The sequence below is a fragment of the Triticum urartu genome, chromosome 1A (assembly GCF_056163025.1).
Source record: "Triticum urartu cultivar PI428250 chromosome 1A, HENAU_Tu73, whole genome shotgun sequence".
NCBI classification, from domain to species: domain Eukaryota; kingdom Viridiplantae; phylum Streptophyta; class Magnoliopsida; order Poales; family Poaceae; genus Triticum; species Triticum urartu.
Window position 1 is genome coordinate 326,043,940 of NC_141873.1, and position 20,355 is coordinate 326,064,294.

General features: G+C 43.4%; 1 pseudogene; it reads right to left on the reverse strand.

Annotated features, from left to right (window-relative positions):
- Window positions 1-3,281: 3,281 nt before the first annotated feature.
- LOC147991070 (uncharacterized protein At2g29880-like) lies at window positions 3,282-20,112 on the reverse strand (annotated as a pseudogene).
- Window positions 20,113-20,355: the final 243 nt, after the last annotated feature.

Sequence of the window (20,355 nt, forward strand, 5' to 3'; positions counted from 1 at the left end):
GCGGCGGCTGTATATAACAACACTATAGGGCAGAGTGGTTGTTTTCAAAAAATTAATAAGTGCCAATAAAAGTAAATTGGATGAATATCACCTGATGTATTGTGCGGACGACTTGCATAAGCAGCATCAACAAGCCACGTCCCAGAGTAGGCCATCACCGAAGTCTGGCCGAGACTGGCGAATTGAGGCTGTTTTTGGTGATCCGGCGGCAGAAGCGAACCCAGAGGTGACGCGGCGGCTGCGGACGGGATAAGGCATTCCTGGCGAGGCGCGACGACGGAGTTGGGCCGCAGCACAGCTAACGAGACTAGGTGGAGAGGCGGCCGGGCACCGGCGGCGGCTGAAGAGGCCTGCGGCGATCCGAAGCCTGCTCCTTCAGCTCGAAGACAGTGCGAGTCTGTGCCCCACAACCAACTCTCCCTCCGGGTCGTGGCTGGTTTGATCATTCCCTTCTTTTTTTTACAAATTTGACTGTACATTGGCGTACGTATCCGGACCCTGCATCTCGTGTCTTCTCATACACCCTGCTTTCTTGTGTGTACGCATAGCCATCAAAAATACCAATTCAAAAACTGAACTAGCACTCAAAACCACGTGAGAAGCACAGATCCTCTTGTCCTTTTGTGTGATGACGTGGAGTAGTAGTACGACCCCGAAGTAGTAGTACTAGTAATAGCAACAGACCGCCTCGTAATAGTTGTAGGCTGTGTTTGATAGCAAAGTATTATATAAACCAAAGTATCAAAAACTGCAATAATTTTGTCTCTAGGTATGAGATAACATGATTTTACCATAGCAGAGTTTTTTTGAAGTATTTACAATACATAGAACATGTTTGGTTGTTGCCACAAAACACAGTATTCCAGCCTAGCCGTTGCGTTCAAACTTCAAACACTCACAGCTGCCTAGCCGTTAGCAGTGCAAGAACACGCAGCGGCCGGCTGTTTGAATACTATTTCTGTTGAGCTTTTGTAGCTAGCCAGCTTGATATCCCTAACCATCAGCGTATATAACAAACTGAGGGTAGCTTGTGTATACAAAAAAGATCACCCATGGCACGGCGTCTCACCTGGTGGTGAAGCTACACATAGACGGAGCGGCTTGCCCTTGTTCGCATCACCATCGAGGTGCAGCGGAGCTACGCGTGGAGGTGGCGACCCAACACGTGGCGTAGTTGGCCAGTCATCTGTGTCACTGTCGGGGGGGGGGGGGGGGGCACGAAGAGCTGCGCGAGAACTGAAATCACGCGGCCATCGTCGGTGCATTCACTACTTGCATCGTCTCTATCCTCTGTAGGTCCTCCTAGTTGCTCCATCAATGTGGGGGAATTTTTTGAAGCGTAAACACTGAGAAGATGATGAGTTAGCCATCATCGAAGCCGTATACAAAGGCGAGAGAGGTTCAAGCAATCGCCAACGTATTCACACTTCCATCCTTACGGGGCATGAGTACGTGAGAGAAATTTTAGACGGTCATGAATTGAGATGTAAAAGAGATTTTCGGATGGAAAAATATGTATTTCATAATTTGGTTAAGTGCTTCCGAGAGAGACAACTTCTACAAGATGAGAGGCTTGTCTCCGTGGAAGAACAAGTCGCAATATTCTTATATACCCTTTCGGCGAATGCAAGCAACCGTACTCTACAAGGGCGATTTCAACACAGTGGTCAAACCATAAGTACCTATTTAAATAAAGTGCTACAAAGTATCATGTCATTATCTGGACAGCTCATACAGTTGCCACCAGTTAATGTTCCTTTGAAGGTTTCAAGCAACCCTAAATTTATGCCGTACTTTCAGGTATGCATCTTGTATCTTGTTGTTCTTACATATAATTTATAAATATTGTTACGCATTTTCATCAGTATTTCTTGTCTTTATGAAGGATTGTATCAAAGCAATTGATGGGAGGCATGTTCCAATTAGCATATCTCCGAGACTACAAGACCCATATCGCAATAGAAAAGGAACATTATCACAAAATGTCATGGTGGCATGTAATTTTGATAATCAATTCGTCCATGTTAGTGCGGGCTGGGAAGGTTCAGCTTCTGATGCTCGAGTGCTACAAGATGCACTAGAAAATAATTTCTATGTGCCAAAGGGAAAATTTTATTTGGTTGATGCAGGATATGCAAATACACCTATCTTCATTATGTTTTGAATTTCAGGTACCATTTGAACGAGCAAGCCAAATGCAACCAAAGGCCACAAAATGCTAAAGAGCTATTCAATCTCAGGCATGCACAACTCCGTAATCACATCGAGCGCATCATTGGCATTGTGAAGAAGCGTTTCCCGGTATTGAAGTGTGCATCACATTACCCAATTGAATCTCAACCTGATATTGTCATAGCATGTTGTGCACTTCATAACTTTATTCGCAATCACGAGGGGGGCGAACAATGGTTTGACCAAGTTGGCTCCAATATTGACCCAATACATATAGTTGATATTCCAAGTGGGGATGCAAAATACAGAAGTGATGTACAGTCTCTCAATGAGCGGCGTGCATTGGGCCATTCAAAAAGAGATCAAATTGCTGAATCAATGTGGAAAGACTACTGTGAGTATCTCCAGGAGCGCGCTAGAAGAAATAGCACATGACTTGTGCAATTATTGAAGAAAGAATAAAACTCATACGATCAGCGGAATCATTTTATGAAAATAATGTAGTAGCTTTCTCATTCATGAATAATGCACTTTACATTTCTATGAGTAGATATGTAATATATAATGCAGGTATCAACTTGTGCAAGAAATATTAGTTAGTCATGTACCATGGAATTTTCTTCTAAGGACCTGATCAAATGCGCAAGGTCCACCAAAAATATTATTGCGCTATATATACAGCTTACATATACTATCACCTACAAGCCGGGTGCACAAATAACATGGCGGAGGTAACAAAAATAAAACGATTGTAATTTTTAGGAAAGGAACTGGAGTGCCATCAAAATAAAAGTTTAGAGCTGAGACAAATGTATGCTGAGATACATTCGTGTTCCTCTTTTTAACCATGGTATAGTCCATGGTGATATTTCTTTACAAAAACACAGAACTAAAGTAATATGAACCAATAAACCAATAATATAGTATGAAAGAATTTTATTTTTCATATGAAAATAACTAGAACGAATTATTTCTTTAAATTTGATGGCCAAGCACTTGCTTGAGGATCTCTAGAACAACATCATGCTCCACTGTCATGAAGATTTCACGGTCAATTCTTTGTCCTTTCAGATACTCGATCATCTTCAGATGATCACTTGCTGAGAGATCTAGTATGGTCTTAAGTTTGACAATGCAATTGGCAATGCAATAAGGATCTTTGTCAGGATCTTTTTTTCCATCTGTGCCATTTTCACTTCTCTATAGCTCTCAATTTGTTTTGTCTTTACATCCACATAAGTTTTAAGTTCTTCTTTTCTAACAGCAACCAGATCTTCAATCGCTGTTTCTTGTCCTCTCTTAGCCTTACCTTCATCATTGCCTTTAGAAGTCCTAGCCTTTTTCATAGGTGGTGGGTCAGGAAGTGTGTTCATGTTTTTTGTGGGAATTTGGCTACTGTTATTCTCCACACGTTCTGTGTTGTTACCAGGAAATACTTCAACATCCTCACCATATATGCCTTCAATCCACTCGTAATTATGACCTGCAAAGCCTGGAGCTGGTAATGTTGGACTAGGCGAATTAAGCCCAGCGGCATCTAGATCTAGAACTTGTTGTGTGAAGCTTTCCCCTTGTGGTAAATCTGTAGCCGGACTAGACTTCTCTTCAACCACATCAGTTGTCCTCTTACAGCCCTTCCCCTCCGCTGTTTTACCTGGGTACAGAGGAATACATTGTAAACTACAAGGAAGCAAGATCATATGCTAAATTCATTACATGTGAAACCAACGTACCATCATAAATTGCATGCAAGTCATCATAGTAAGGGAAAGCTTTGTATCTCCACTTCTATTGTTCTTTTCTCAATTCATCCCATTTTTCATCAATGGTTGTTGGCATTTTTGTATTAGGATCAAAACCGAAGCCACTCTTCTCTACAATAGATTTGACAACAAAATATTCTCTCTTCAACCGCTGCTCTCTAAATTTTAGTTGACAAACAATGAAATTAGCTCTTGGAAACTGATTATTCAATCGTGTAGTCATGGAATTGTAAGTGCATCTAGTGCCCCTTAGTGATTTTGGTGTATTGAAGACTTATAGGTTAAGGGACTAATGCGTTTGTGAGTGTACACAGGTCTATAAGTCTATGAGGAGTTTGATATTTACAGGAAAAGTCGACCCCTAAAAATGAATATCTTCGACTGAAGATTTTGGTATTTCTGAAGACTTTCATGAAGACTTTGAAAGTGAAGAAATTGGTGTGTCCGTGAAGACTTGATATTCATGCGAGGAATATGAAGCTTGAAGACCTTCGTTTTCATAGTTTTGTTTTTCTCTTTCTTGAGTCATAGGAAACACCGTACTGTTAAAGGGGGTCGAGGAAATACTAAGGAAAAATTTCCATGTGATGCTCAACTCAAAATCCTACACCTACCAATCCCTTCGAGTGAAGCCATTGGAAATCTCATACAGTTCAGTCAATTTCTTCAGTTACAGAGACGAAGTTCTTCTGGTCTCTGAGGAATTTATCCTGGCTGAGGAGTTAGGAATTCGCCAGTGCGGATTGCCTACACAGTGAGGAACATGATAGCCCTGAGGATTTTGCTACTCAAAATTCCGACCGTTGTTGTGCTATGCGCCAGCTGTCCCAAAATATCTATCCACGTAACGGTCATATCATTGAAGGGCATTTATGTCTTATCATGTCGGGCTGCTCCCTAGGTTATAAATAGCCGCCCCCTACAACCACTAGCTGGTTGGCTGCTCCGAGAGAAACTGACACTTGTCATTTGAGAGCAACCCATCCTCTGAGGACTTTGAGTGAAAATCATCAAGTGAGGAAAAAACAAAAACCCAAAACCCAAAGACCTACAAACCCCAAGTGATTGAGCAACACTGAAGTGATTGATCCTGAGTGGATCCGACGCTTGTTACCTTTGAAGACTGTGCTTCTTCCAGACGGTTAGGCGTCATGGTCTAGAGCATCCAAGAGGAATTGTGGATCGCCGGGTGACCAAGTTTGTGAAGGTTTGGAAGTCGCCTGAAGACTTACCACGAGTGATTGGACGATGTATGTGTGACCTTAGTTCAAGGATAATACGGTGAGGACTGGGTGTCTTGGACTAAGTGTCCTTGACTGGGTGTCCGGGACTGTGTGTCCTCGAGTTTAGATACTCAGCCGCTCCAACCAGACGTACAACTGAGATAGCAGTTGGAACTGGTCAACCAAATCATTGTATTCACCAAGCTTACTGGTTCTATTCCCTCAACTCTTTCATTTCCTCATAACTGTGTTGTGTGTTTGTTCATATCTGTGTTTGAAGACTTCGACTGAAGACTTTCTCAATTTCCTCAGTTCAATTTCTTCAATCTGTTTGTCTTCATCCTGAGTTATCATGTGCTTATGCTTCCTGTACTCTGTGCCTGTCTTCATTTCATCATGATGACTATGCTTGTATTCTGTTATGTTTACTTTTGAGTACTTATTCCGCTGCTAGTAGTTCTTCGCTAAAGAATTTCCTCACCGGCAAATTCCTCAGTGAAGAATTTCATAAAAATCGCCTATTCACCCCCCTCTAGTCGATATAACGCACTTTCAATTGGTATCAGAGCAAGGTACTCCCTTGTTCTGTGTGATTTTGGTTTAACCGCCTGGAGTTTTAGTTATGTCGACCGCGGGTATGATCAAGGTCTCTGCTGGGTGTCCTATCTTCGATGGGACGGACTACCCCTACTGGAAGAATAAGATGAGAATGCATCTTGAAGCAATTGATAACGATCTCTGGTATGTTGTGAAAAATGGTGTTCCCTCAGTCACACATTCTCTGAATGCTGCTGATGTGAAGAGATTCAAGCAACTCAACTCTCAAGCGAAGAATATCATATGTGGCCATCTGAGCAAAGGATAGTATGGCAGAGTGAGTGCTTTGGAGACAGCGAAGCTTATCTGGGACAGGTTGTCCAAAGTGAATGAAGGTGTCTCAACTCAGCGTGACTCTCGAGTTGATGTCCTTCGCAATCTCTTCAACCGCTTCAAAAGACTCGACAATGAAAATGTTCAACAAACCTTCGATTACCTCACTGACATCTCAAATGAGCTTCAAGCACTTGGTGCCACGGACATCACCGACCATGAGGTGGTGAAGAAATTGCTGAGATCACTTGATTCCTCATTTGACACTCTGGCATTGATGATACAAGAATGTGCTGATTACAAGTCACTTGATCCCGCTGATATTCTCGAGAGGCTAAATACTCATGAGTTCCAACTTGCTGAAAAGAGAGATCTCCATGGTTCAAGCTATGGCAGATCACGTGCACTAAAGGCCAAGGCAGTATCTGAGTCCGAAGATGAAGACTCTGATAGCAGCCTTGGTGGTCCTGAAGAACTAAGCCATGATCTGGCTCTGCTCGTGAAGAAGTTCCAAAAGTTCTCAAGACGCGGTCGCCTTGGAAGACCCTCAAGGAGCAATGATTCCTCATCAAGTGACTACAAGAGGAGGCTCTGCGACAAATGCAAGAAGCTTGGACATTACATTCAAGACTGTCCTCAATGGGAAAAGGAATCAAAGAAGAAGAAATACAAGGATTACAGTTCTGATGATGCGAAGAAAAAGAAGAAATCCTTAAAATCCTCATCATCAAAATCCTCAAAGCCTTCATATCACAAGAAGAGCAGCTCCAAGAAGGCCAGGGCATTCATTGGCAAGGAAATGGACTCTGAAGCTGGATCTGAAGAAAATGAGGTAGAGGAGTCGTCTGAGGAGTCTGAATCCGGAGTGGCGAGCCTAGCTCTCGCTACTGCATTCGTCAGCAAGTCTATCTTCAACACTGAAGAAAATAACCTCACCAAAAAAGCTAATGAAGGGGATGATGACTACGCTCCCACCTACTGCTTCATGGCAAAGGGTGCCAAGGTACTCAAATATACCTCATCTGAATCAAGTGAGAATGAATCTGATGAAAATCTTAAGCCTAGCTATTCTAAACTTGCTAAGATTGCTGTAAAACAATAAAGAGCTTTAGAAAAGGTTCGAAACATGCTAGACAAAAGTGATGATATGTTGGGTGAAGAAATGGATCGCACTAAAGCCCTGACTGAAAATCTTCAGAGATTTTAGACTAGGTTTGACAATCTTCAAAGTCATCATAACACTCTCTTATCCGATCATGAGAAGCTTTCTTTTGAATTTCTTCAAAGAAAGCAAGATCTTGAAAAGCTAAGAGTGAGTTATGAAGATCTTCAGAAGGAGCGCGATTCATTACTTGCTCAACAAATCAGCGCTTCTCAAGAAGAATTTGTTCCTCCATGCTTGAAGTGCATTGAACGTGAATCTGCTAATTCTTCACCTGAATGTTCAAATGCTGCTAATGTTTCAAATTCTTCACATGCCTCTGCTATCACTAATTCCTCATCTGAGGACATTGCTAGTATCACTGACGATGCAGGGCTGAAGGAATTATACACGACAGGCATGTACAAAAGCCTCAAAGGGCATCAGGCTCTTTGTGATGTGCTTAAAAAGCAGATCCTCAACAGGAACCCTAGGAAAGAGGGTATCGCCTTTGAGAGGAAACTCAATGCTGATGGTACATATTGGAAGCCTGAGCAGTACCCCAAAACTACATGGGTTGCTGCAAAGGGACCTCCAGTTGATCCGTCTAACTTATCTGGATTTGCATGTGAATCTCCTCATTCTGATGATGAGTCAATTGACTCCAACTATAAGCTATTCAAAAATCAGAATGGTGAAGTAATTGCTAGATATGTTGGCATTAACTGCAGGAATGGCTCCCCTATGAAGAAAATCTGGGTTCCCAAAAGATGCCTTGAAAATCTTCAGGTGAATGTCATCATGACGCCACCTGTGAAGAATAGGAACCCCAGATCAAATTCTTCATATGGACCAAATTCCTCATGTGGATCAAAGTCCTCATATGAACATCATCGTGCTAACCCGTCTGTTTCGCAGGGAAGATCTAAGGATTATGGATATGTGCATTATTCTTCAAATCATCATGTCCATAAGTCCTTGAAGAATTTCTCTGCATACTCTTATGCTTACTCTAACCCCTCTTATGTGAAATGAAATGGACTGGCCTCTATGCCATCCTTCTCGTATGGAGCTCGCAGAATGATGAACTCTTTGCCACCCCTTCAGATGTGGGTGGTGAAGAAAAAGAACTAATCTCTTCTGCAGGGTCAGGTCTCCAGATGCACGTAATCGTCTGAAGAATTTGCTGGAGACCTGAGCATGCCTGAAAGGACGCAGGCTAACCATGAAGAAATGAACTTTCATTTCTCACGTCCTCATATTGCATTATTAGTTTTTTTCTTGATGAAATTGATCTGATGAATTGATGTCATATTCTTCACTGATGAAGTATATGAGTTTGTAAGCTGCACTAATTCATCTGCAGGATGATCAACCCAAAGCCACTGAGTGGGTCCTCGATAGTGGATGTATAAACCACATGACTGGTGACAAGAATCTATTGATGGATGCTCTGTTATCTCCGTCGCATCTGAAGCATATCATCTTTGCTGACAAAGGCAAAAGTCAGGTATTGGGTCTAGGTAAGGTTGCGATTACAAAGGATCGACACATGGACAAAGTCATGCTTGTTGAGTCCTTAGGATACAACCTTATGTCTGTCTCAATGCTTTGTGATCTTGATATGGTTGTTGTCTTTGGCAAGTACCGTTGTGTTGTGGTTATGGAAGCTGACAATTCCAAAGTCTTCGAAGACTTTAGGAGAGGAGACCTGTATATTGTTGATTTCTCTACAGGACCACAACCAGCCGTGTGCTTACTTGCAAAAGCTTCAGAAGGCTGGCTCTGGCATCGATGACTTGGTCATGCAGGCATGAGGAATTTGCACACGCTTGCAAAGAAGAAGCATGTCATTGGCATCGAGAATGTCAAATTCCTCAAGGATCATCTATGCGGAGCCTGTGAAGCTGGGAAGATGACAAAGGCCAAGCATCCAGCGAAGACTATCATGACCACCACTAGCCCATTTGAATTGCTTCACATGGATCTCTTTGGTCCTAATCATTATTATGCTATTTCAAATGAAGCATCTCAATATGGCTTTGTTATTGTTGATGATTATTCTCGCTACACATGGGTACACCTTGTTACTTACAAACATGAAGTGCCGGAAGTCTTCAAACAATTTTCCTCGAGGGCTTCAACCAACTTTGGTGTGAAGATCAAGCACATCAGAACTGACAATGGCACTGAGTTCAAGAATTCTGGTCTCGATGACTATCTCGATGAACTTGGTATTGCTCATGAGTTATCTCCTCCTTACACTCCTCAGCAGAATGGCATCGTGGAGGGCAAGAACAGGACTCTTGCTGAGATGACTCGCACTATGCTTGATGAATACAAAACGCCCCGTCGTTTCTGGACTGAAGCAATTGATACTGCGTGCCACATCATCAACAGAGTATATCTTCACAAATTCTTCAAAAATACTGCCTATGAACTTCTCACTGATAAGAAACCTAATGTAAGTTATTTCAAAGTCTTCGGTGCTAAATGTTGGATTAGAGATCCTCATCACAACTCAAAATTTGCACCGAAAGCACATGAAGGTTTTATGCTTGGTTACGGAAACGACTTGCACACCTACAGAGTCTTCAACAACGTTCTTCACAAAGTTGTTGAAACTGTAGATGTGCGGCTCGATGAAACTAATGGCTCGCAAAGAGAGCACTTACCTACTGTGATAGATGAACCAGCACCTGAGGAAACTATCAAGTTCAAGGCTACTGAGGATGTCATTCCTACTGAAGAATCTATTGAAGAATTCATTCCAGAACATGAAGAACGTCGAGCTAATGCACCTGAAGAAAATGCTGAAGAAAATGGTGCTGAAGAATACGCTGATCAAACTCTTCAACGACAACCAGCTCATCCTCGCATTGCAAAAGAAGTGCAAGTTGAAAAGATCATCAATGACATCAAAGCGCCAGGTCCTCTCACACGCTCAAAAGCTTCACATTTGTCTAACTTTTGTGGGCAGTATGCTTTTGTGTCTATTACAGAGCCCACTAAGGTAGATGAAGCATTTCTGGAGCCTGAGTGGATTCAGGCCATGCAAGAAGAATTACATCAGTTCGAGCTCAACAATGTCTGGGAACTGGTCAAACGTCCAGATCCTCGCAAGCACAATATCATCGGCACAAAGTGGGTCTACCGCAACAAGCAAGATGAAAATGGCCTTGTGGTGAGGAATAAGGCACGGCTTGTAGCTCAAGGCTACACACAGGTTGAAGGAATTGATTTCGATGAAACTTCTGCACCTGTTGCTAGACTTGAGGCTATTCGCATATTACTTGCTTATGCTAACCATCATGATATCACTTTATATCAAATGGATGTGAAAAGTGCATTCCTCAATGGTAAGCTTGAGGAAGAAGTATATGTTGCTCAACCCCCAGGTTTTGAAGATCCAAAGAATCCTGACAAAGTCTTCAGACTCAACAAGGCCCTCTATGGCCTCAACCAGGCCCCACGGGCTTGGTATGATACCTTGAAGGAACTCCTCAAGAAGAAAGGCTTCAAACTCAGTTCACTCGACCCTACTCTTTTCACTAAATCTTATGATGGTGAATTGTTTGTGTGCCAAATATATGTTGATGATATTATCTTTGGCTGCACTGACCAACGTTATAGTGATGAATTTGCCTATATGATGAGTGAAGAATATCAAATGTCTAGGATGGGAGAGTTGAAATTCTTCTTAGGTTTTCAAATTCGTCAACAACACAATGGCATATTCATCTCTTAGGAGAAATACCTCAAGGATGTACTGAGGAAGTTCGGCATGCAAGATTGCAAAGGCGTCAAAATTCCTATGCCCACAAATGGCCATCTGTGCACTGATGAAAATGGTATTGACTTCAATCATAAGGTATACCGCTCCATGATAGGTTCCTTATTGTACTTATGTGCATCTAGGCCAGATATAATGCTTAGTGTTTGCATGTGTGCCCGATTTCAAGCTACACCGAAGGAATCACACCATAAGGCTTTGAAGCATATTCTTCGATATCTAGATCACACACCAACACTTGGATTATGGTACCCCAAGGGCTCGGCTTTTGATCTTGTTGGATATTCTGACTCTGACTATGGTGGTGATCGTGTGGATCGCAAGTCAACATCTGGTACATGTCATTTCCTCGGACGATCTTTGGTCTGTTGGTCCTCGAAGAAACAGAACTGCGTATCACTATCTACTGCTGAAGCTGAGTACATTGCCGCTGGTTCTTGCCGTGCCCAATTGCTATGGATGAAGCAAACTCTCAAGGACTACATCGTCAACATGAAGAATGTGCCTCTCCTCTGTGACAATGAGAGTGCCATCAAAATTGCTCACAACCCAGTTCAGCACTCGAAGACAAAGCACATTCAGATTCGTCATCATTTTCTTTGTGATCATGTGTTGAAGGGCGACATTTCTATTGAGCATGTGAAGACTGAAGAATAGCTAGCCGATATCTTCACAAAGCCCTTGGATGAGAAGAGATTTAGCAAGTTGCGGTGTGAGCCAAATATCCTAGAATCTTCGAATGTTCTTTGAAAAGGACACTCATCCTAACACTTATGCAAAATTGATGACTTAGATTTGCAACACATGAAGAAATGTTTTTTCTTCAATCAATCAAGAATGACACTCTTAGTGTGAAGAAATTAATGAAGAATTTGATTCTCAGAACCCTACGATAATTGTACGCGGTGTCTGAAATCATCATTCTTATACGGTGGGTCACGCCACCACCAAAATTTGAAATTCCTCAAATTATTCATATTCTTCAACTTTGCATAGTCTTCACTGGTTCCGTCGTTTTTCTTCATTGGCTATATATATATATGAGTTTATGTCCTCTACACATTCACTTATTGCTATTTCTTCAAGTTGGTTTTCTGCTAAGTGAATGTGATCGGACCTTTCCCCTCTATGCTATACTCAACCCAATCTGTTCACAAATTTTTCATGTGTGTTCTATTTGAAACTCGTTCAAAATCTTCACTGTGTCCTTGTCAGCTGAAGAAATTGCGAACGGAACTTTAAAACCTATCTTATCTAAATTTTTGGCTTTGCCGCTCAAACCATCCCGCATCCCTCGATACACTTATTCGTTCACCCACGATCTAACACGATCTCCACCTCTCACTACGTGGGTGACACATGTCCTACAAATGAGAAGGGTCAGGGGCACGTTCGTCCAATTTCTTCGGGCGAGCAGTTTTTCACCATGGCTATAAATACCCCTCCTTCCCTTCCTCACTTCTTTTACTCCGCTCGACCTCTCTCTCCAGCTCAAGCTTCTCAAACCCTAGCACCGCCGTTACTTCATCGCCGCCGGTGAGGAAGAGCTTCACTGCCTCGACCTCGTCGCCGACGTACTCGCGCCGACCGCGGACATCTTCACTCCGCCGCCGCCGTAGCCGTCTTCCTCCACCAAGTTAGGGCTTGGAAGATCTGCACAGACGAACTTCACATCTCCTCACTGCAGTTCGTCGTGTTCTTCATCCAGGGTAATTAAAAGTTACTTTTACCGCCCTTGTTGATTCGAATGATTATCTACAAAATCTTCAAAAGTGTTTTTCTTCATATCTTCACACACTGAACACCTCACAAGTCATCTGTTCTTGATTCGTTTCTCTAAGCATCATTTTTCTTCAAGATTCCTCAAATGTGTGGATGTTCGATCTATACAACTCACCTAAGACAAAGAACGCTTAGTGAAAATCTTCAAGACTCATCTGGTCAAATTCCTCAAACTTGTTCTTTTTGAAAAACCTTCTGAGAACACATATGACCTCTCCAAATTCCTCGCAACTATACTCTGTTCACAGGTACACATGTCAGCTGCTGAATCACTAGGTTCTCATCAACTTAACTCATTTGCAGCGTTCCTCGAAGAAAAGTTGCATACTTCTTCAGAGAATTCGATTGTTCAAATTCCTCAACTGAAGAAAATGGCTGATGGTAAAATGCCACAGAAGGGAGGAAAGAGGCATGAGGTAAATACAGCGTTTGAGCTCCCTGATGACATATATGCTGGGTACTGCACACCTACTGAGGAAACCAAGAATAAGCGCAAAGTGCGCAAACAGAGGATAGAGAGGAGATGGGCAAGAGAATGGAGGGAGTACAGATATGTCACTCCTAAGTACAAGAAGAAATTCGCACTCAATCCTCCATGCCCAAGAGCTCCATTGGCACCTGGACAAATAGCAGATCCCACCAGCCTCAAGTGCGGTGAGGACTATCCTGATGAATGGGCCAAGCGCCAAGCCAAGCTGGCTAAGAAAGCCAGAGAAGCAGTGAGAAAATTCAATAGACTCTGCTGCTGCTGCCTCTGCTGAGGCCTCTGCTATCAAGCCAAGGAAGGCTATGTCTAAGAAGCCTGCGCGCAAGCCAAGTGCTTCACCAACAATGCCCTCACGACCAGAATCCTCAAAGCCCTCACGACAAATTCCTCATGCTGCTCCTGTTCCTCCAAAGTCCTCAGCTCCTTCGGCAAAGCCTTCAGCTGTTCCGACCAAATCCTCAGCACCTGTGCATCTCGCCTCGTGCCAAAGGACTGTCGGCATCTCCATTGCCTCAGGTGTCTTAGCTAGTTCCTCAGCTGCACCAAGTTCCTCAGATGTCCCCTCACTGCTGAAGACAAAGACCACTGCTGGACGAGGTCCTCGCCCAAGTCCTCAAAAGAAGCAAGTCGCCTTCCAAGTGCCATCTGATGAAGAAAAACTGATGATGATGAACTTGCAGAAATCATCAGAGACAGGCAAGTCAGGGCCGCTAGAGCCAAAGGATCAGAGGTGCCACTGCTTTTGGATCCCAAGCTGATCCTCGACTACATTGATGATTGGCACAAGGACCCCAACACTCCCTTGCCTGACTTCAAGCTGACTCCTGGCCAGAGTCACATGCTGACCCACTTCATTCAAGAAGAAAAGTGGAAATTTGAGAAGGCCAGGCAGATCAAGAAAGCGCAGTACAAGAAAGAGCGCTATCTGAAGAAAAACGTTGTCTCTATGACAACTGAAGAACTTGTCACTATTCAGACTGAGATTAAGAAACTCAGTGATGACTTTGATGCATATCGCGCTGATTGGTTTGGAGCCAAGGTTTGTTTTGTAAAACTTGCGGATAACTTCACTTCCAATGTTGCAGCACCAACGCAACAGGAAATTCCTCAGGCTGAAGCATCTGCTCAGCCTACTGAAGAAAATGCCAGCACCGCTGATGACAATCAGGATGCTGAAGATAATGTGAGTTCCAGGGCTGATGAATGCATTCCAGCCGCTGAAGAAATTGCCAGGGCACCCACTAGTGGTGTGCCTAAAGAAACTGAAGAACTCAGGGCAACTGCATTAGTTGTGCCTGAAGAAAATCAACCAGATTCCTCAGCTGCTCCTGCACCAAATTCAACTCCAATCCTTCCATCTACATCAGATGTGAAGAAGATCAAGGCTGCAGAGCGTGCTGTAGTGAAGAAAAGGAAAGCATCAGCTGCTTCAGATTCTTCAGCTCCGAAGAAAATGAAGCCTATGAAAAGTTCATTTGCAAATCCGATTGATGTTGTTCCCATCTCAACCAGGCCATCAAAGGACCTTGTTCCTTTTGATGAAGAATATGTGATCCCCAACGGATCTGATGAAGAAACTCCTTCTGCTGCTTCATCTGAACCGTTGGATGAAGAAATTGAAGTGGATGCGATCCCTTTAACACCTATCATCTCCTCGCCTATTCCTCAATTCACAGCTGAAGGGGCTGACGTTGAAGAAATGGAAGATGAAGATGTGGACATTGGCTGCTCCACACCCGTAATCAGTGATGAATTATGGGAAGGTCAGCATCCAAATTCTCCAATGTTCACCCCTCTACAACAAATTCCTCAGTCCCCCACACAAACTGTTCACATGGGCTCTGAAGAAACTCATCCCACTGCATCTGTCCATGAGGAAATTCCAGCCACTAGCTCTGAAGAAACTGCTGCTGCTGAACAACCAACGACACAGAATGCCACTGAGGAGGAACCAGAAATTCCTCAGCCTGAAGAACCTGCGATTGAGATTCCTGAGGTCGTGATGCAACTCACTGACACTCCTCTGCCGAAGCCAAAGGATCCATTCTCACGCAAGCAAAAGTTCAAGGCTGATGATTTCTTCGGTGAGCACGTCTTCTTCGAAGATTACAACCCATATGACTCCGCTCGCATTTGGAAGAGGCGTTTATGGACTGCCAGTCAAGCCAATTTCTATTCCTCAGTGTTGTTCAACAAGGAGAAGATCTTCTACCATGAGCATATTCCTCACGTGGATATGGAATCTCTGTCGTGCTTCGCACCAGTCCTCAATGTTCTTCACGACGCTGGACTGCTCAACTTTTGCTCTGACATCTGCGATTGGAATGAAGAACTGATTCTTCAATTCTATGCAACGCTGCACATCACCGGAGATGCTGAAGATATGAATTCATGGGTGCTGGATTGGATGTCTGAAAACACTCACTACACTGCACCAGCCTCTGAATTGCTTCGTGCTCTACCACTCAGTCCTCCCCTGGAAGAAGCTCACTGCATCTACAGTGAACCTGAGCTCACACATCATTACATGCAGGTGCTGATGAAACCTTTGAAGCCTGGTAAAGCACCAAGAACCAAATTCCTCGTGAAGGAATTGTTGTACGTGCCCAGAACTGTCTATCGTATTCTTACGAGGACAATCAGTCCCATCAAAGGCCACGACTCATCTGAAGAGGAAATTGTTGGCATCATGAAGAATCTGGTATTCAATCATGGCATTCCTGTCAATTATCACGATTTCTTTACGAGGACTATGGCCAATGTTGCACTGTCTCCGTTTGAGCTGAAGCCTTATGCACCTTGGATTATGAGATTCCCCCGGACAAGGTCTTCACTCAACTACAAAGCTGATTTTCAGAATCACCTCAGCTACTTGCCTCCAATTGAAGTCCTCAAGCAGACATATTCCTCAGTTGATGGAAAGGGCAAGGCACCAGCTGTAATAGATGAAGGCATTCGTCCATTGGATGGTCAGTTTCGCAAAGCTACATCTTATTCCACCAATGATGACTCTGCCACACATGACTCTACCAATACACCTAATTCCACTCCTCAAGCCACTGCTCCGCGCGTGATGACTGACCAAGAACTTCTGCTTAGTCTTCACCAGAAGGTGGATCGAAATCACAAATGGGTTACGCGTCAGTTTGGTTCACTTCTTCACAACATGACTGCCACACACAATGCAGTGAAGAAAAATCACTACTACCTCCATCAAGTCTTCGGTCGCACCTGGGCAATCCTGTCACATCTGTATGGTGAAGAAGATCTGAAAACATGGGTCTCAAAGAAGATTTTGACTGGTCTGCACCTCCACTGAAGAAATTCAAGAAGGTCCAGGTTCCTTCTCTGGTGGCCAGCTCATTTTCTTCATTGCGCGACACTGATGAACATGAAGATTTGGACGACACTGCGGCAGGCCCTACATCAACAAACGACCCCAACAATGCTGGCGCTCCTTCATCAACATGATTATCTTCAGGGGCGTTAGTCCTCATTTTCGATCATTTTGGTCATTCGATAACAAAGGGGGAGAAATATGAGTTAGTCTTCAAGCGGGTCTACTATATGGGCGTTTTTTTGCTAAGTTACAACTCTCGTTCTTCTCAAACTTTATTGGGTCGAGTTGTAATCTTAAACTCGATGGTGCTCTGATACTTTTGATGCACTGTGCTCTGATACTTTTGATGCACTATTCTGCATGCTTATTCCTCGTTAATATTATTGCACGCATGCTGAATTTCATCAGGCACCATATTTCATCATGCATTTCAAATTCTTCATATTATATGTTAAATGCGTGTATGAATTACAAGATATAGGGGGAGATCTCCATGATTCAACTCTTCAAGTGTGCATTGCTTCAAAAGCAAATTCCTCACTATGCACATCTTCAAGGGGAGTTCTTCTATATCTTGCAATCAAATTCCTCAATATCAGTAGCTACACTTCATATGTTTATCCCCGTTGAAAACTTAACCTATATTGTCATCAATCACCAAAAAGGGGGAGATTGTAAGTGCATCTAGTGCCCCTTAGTGATTTTGGTGTATTGAAGACTTATAGGTCAAGGGACTAATGCGTTTGTGAGTGTACACAGGTCTATAAGTCTATGAGGAGTTTGATATTTACAGGAAAAGTCGACCCCTAAAAATGAATATCTTCGACTGAAGATTTTGGTATTTCTAAAGACTTTCATGAAGACTTTGAAAGTGAAGAAATTGGTGTGTCCGTGAAGACTTGATATTCATGCGAGGAATATGAAGCTTGAAGACCTTCGTTTTCATAGTTTTGTTTTTCTCTTTCTTGAGTCATAGGAAACACCGTACTGTTAAAGGGGGTCGAGGAAATACTAAGGAAAAATTTCCATGTGATGCTCAACTCAAAATCCTACACCTACCAATCCCTTCGAATGAAGCCATTGGAAATCTCATACAGTTCAGTCAATTTCTTCAGTGACAGAGACGAAGTTCTTTTGGTCTCTGAGGAATTTGTCCTGACAGAGGAGTTAGGAATTCGCCAGTGCGGATTGCCTACACAGTGAGGAACATGATAGCCCTGAGGATTTTGCTACTCAAAATTCCGACCGTTGCTGTGCTATGCGCCAGCTGTCCCAAAATATCTATCCACCTAACGGTCATATCATTGAAGGGCATTTATGTCTTATCATGCCGGGCTGCTCCCTAGGCTATAAATAGCCGCCCCCTACAACCACTAGCTGGTTGGCTGCTCCGAGAGAAACTGACACTTGTCATTTGAGAGCAACCCATCCTTTGAGGACTTTGAGCGAAAATCATCAAGTGAGGAAAAACCAAAAACCCAAAACGCAAAGACCTACAAACCCCAAGTGATTGAGCATCACTGAAGAGATTGATCCTGAGTGGATCCGACGCTTGTTTCCTTTGAAGACTGTGCTTCTTCCAGACGGTTAGGCGTCATGGTCTAGAGCATCCAAGAGGAATTGTGGATCGCCGGGTGACCAAGTTTCTGAAGGTTTGGAAGTCGCCTGAAGACTTACCACGAGTGATTGGACGAGGTCTGTGTGACCTTAGTTCAAGGAGAATACGGTGGGGACTGGGTGTCTTGGACTAAGTGTCCTTGACTGGGTGTCTGGGGCTGTGTGTCCTCGAGTTTAAATACTCAGCCGCTCCAACCAGACGTACAACTGAGACAGCAGTTGGAACTGGTCTACCAAATCATTGTCTTCACCAAGCTTACTGGTTCTATTCCCTCAACTCTTTCATTTCCTCATAACTGTGTTGTGTGTTTGTTCATATGTATGTTTGAAGACTTTGACTGAAGACTTTCTCAATTTCCTCAGTTCAATTTCTTTAATCTGTTTGTCTTCATCCTGAGTTATCCTGTGCTTACGCTTCCTGTACACTGTGCCTGTCTTCATTTCATCATGATGACTATGCTTGTATTCTGTTATGTTTACTTTTGAGTACTTATTCCGCTGCTAGTAGTTCTTCGCTAAGGAATTTCCTCACCGGCAAATTCCTCAGTGAAGAATTTCATAAAAATCGCCTATTCACCCCCCTCTAGTCGATATAACGCACTTTCAGGAATTCCATCCTTCTTTCGTCCATCCATTCTGACCACGAAATCTAGCTGCATCTGCATACTCTTTCATCACAGAAACGAGCAGGTCTAGTTGAGCAGTGGTCCATGATGCTCTCTTTTTCTTGTCTGCAATTGGGAAGCAAAATGCATCAGCGTTCAAATCAGCACAAACATCAGAAAAATTTACAAGGATCCAACTCGAAATAATATCAGAGTTATCCTAACTATCTCATTCAAACAAATCAACTTTAGTAAATCTTAATATGTCCTGCATGAGGCCACACCATGGATTACACGAAACAAATATCATAGTTATCATAAATATCTGGTTAAAACAAATCAACTTCAGTAAATCCTAATATCTTGTGCATTACGCCACACCATGGATTACATTGACAAAACAAAATACTATATCCTAATGTACGCAGGCTTGTAGGCTGTCGTGGAGCTAGGCAAAAATCTGTAGTGGGCAACTGCTAATGATAGAACAAAATTGTTATAGGTGGGCCGAAACCACGCTAGCTACAAAATGCATGCTACAAATTAATGAACTGTCACCTCTAGCCCCTACCCCCGCTAAAAGTACCAGGTGTGGTTTGTCTTTTTTGAGAATCAGGTTCAAATAGGTGTACTGGAATCTGAATTGTCTGAATGAAAAACAGCAAAATCGCTATGGTATGATTGTTGTGCATTTCAGCTGCGAGATTGGGGTTCTACTGCTTGTCTTAGACAGTCTATTTACACTTCCACAGCCTGATTGGCTGTCAAAATTTGTAAGCTGGTAACCAAGCATCAACTTAGATAGCCAAAGCCTCTGTAACATACATATTTCTGAAATCGCAGCCTGATATAAGCCGACCAAGCAGCAGCTTGGCTGTCTACTTTCTTTTGGCTTCAGATATAAGCCGACCTAGATAGCCAATGCTTCTGTAACACACATATTTCTGAAAATCACAGTGATGCAGACTGTCTTACACCATATTTCGGGCTACTATATAAAGCTATCACCAAGCTAAGATCATCTAGGTTACATCTAGCCTTAAGCCACTAAATCTTGCTTCTCAATCTATCCAAGGAGAATCTACGCTGCCCCTGAATCGGGGATGGCCTTCTCGTCAGCAAGGTCGGACGGCATCAAGGAGATTGTGCGTCGCGGCGCCGTCCGCGGATACCAGCGGCATGCACAATGGAGAACAGCACGACCGTGCAGAGGAAGGAGCTGGCGGTTGGCGAGGAGAGGCGGGAAGGAGCGGTGAGGGAGGATGGAGGGCAGAGTAATCACCTTTGGTCTCTCCATCGCCATCTCTTTGTTTCCCCATGGCCGCCGATGGAAGACGACAGGGCGGCGGCGGCGTGAGAACGAGCCAGAGCGAGGAGCGGGGAGGCCGAAATCACTTTTCTGACCTTATCAGCAAACTTTGTCACAAACTGAACTCAACATGGAAGTATTTCACGATCTGACCCCTTTAGCAACGCCATAGCCCGTGACGTTTCTGCCCAACATAGAAACGCCGAACTATCCAGCGTTGCTGCCCTGGCCCCACTCGTCGACGTGGCAGGCT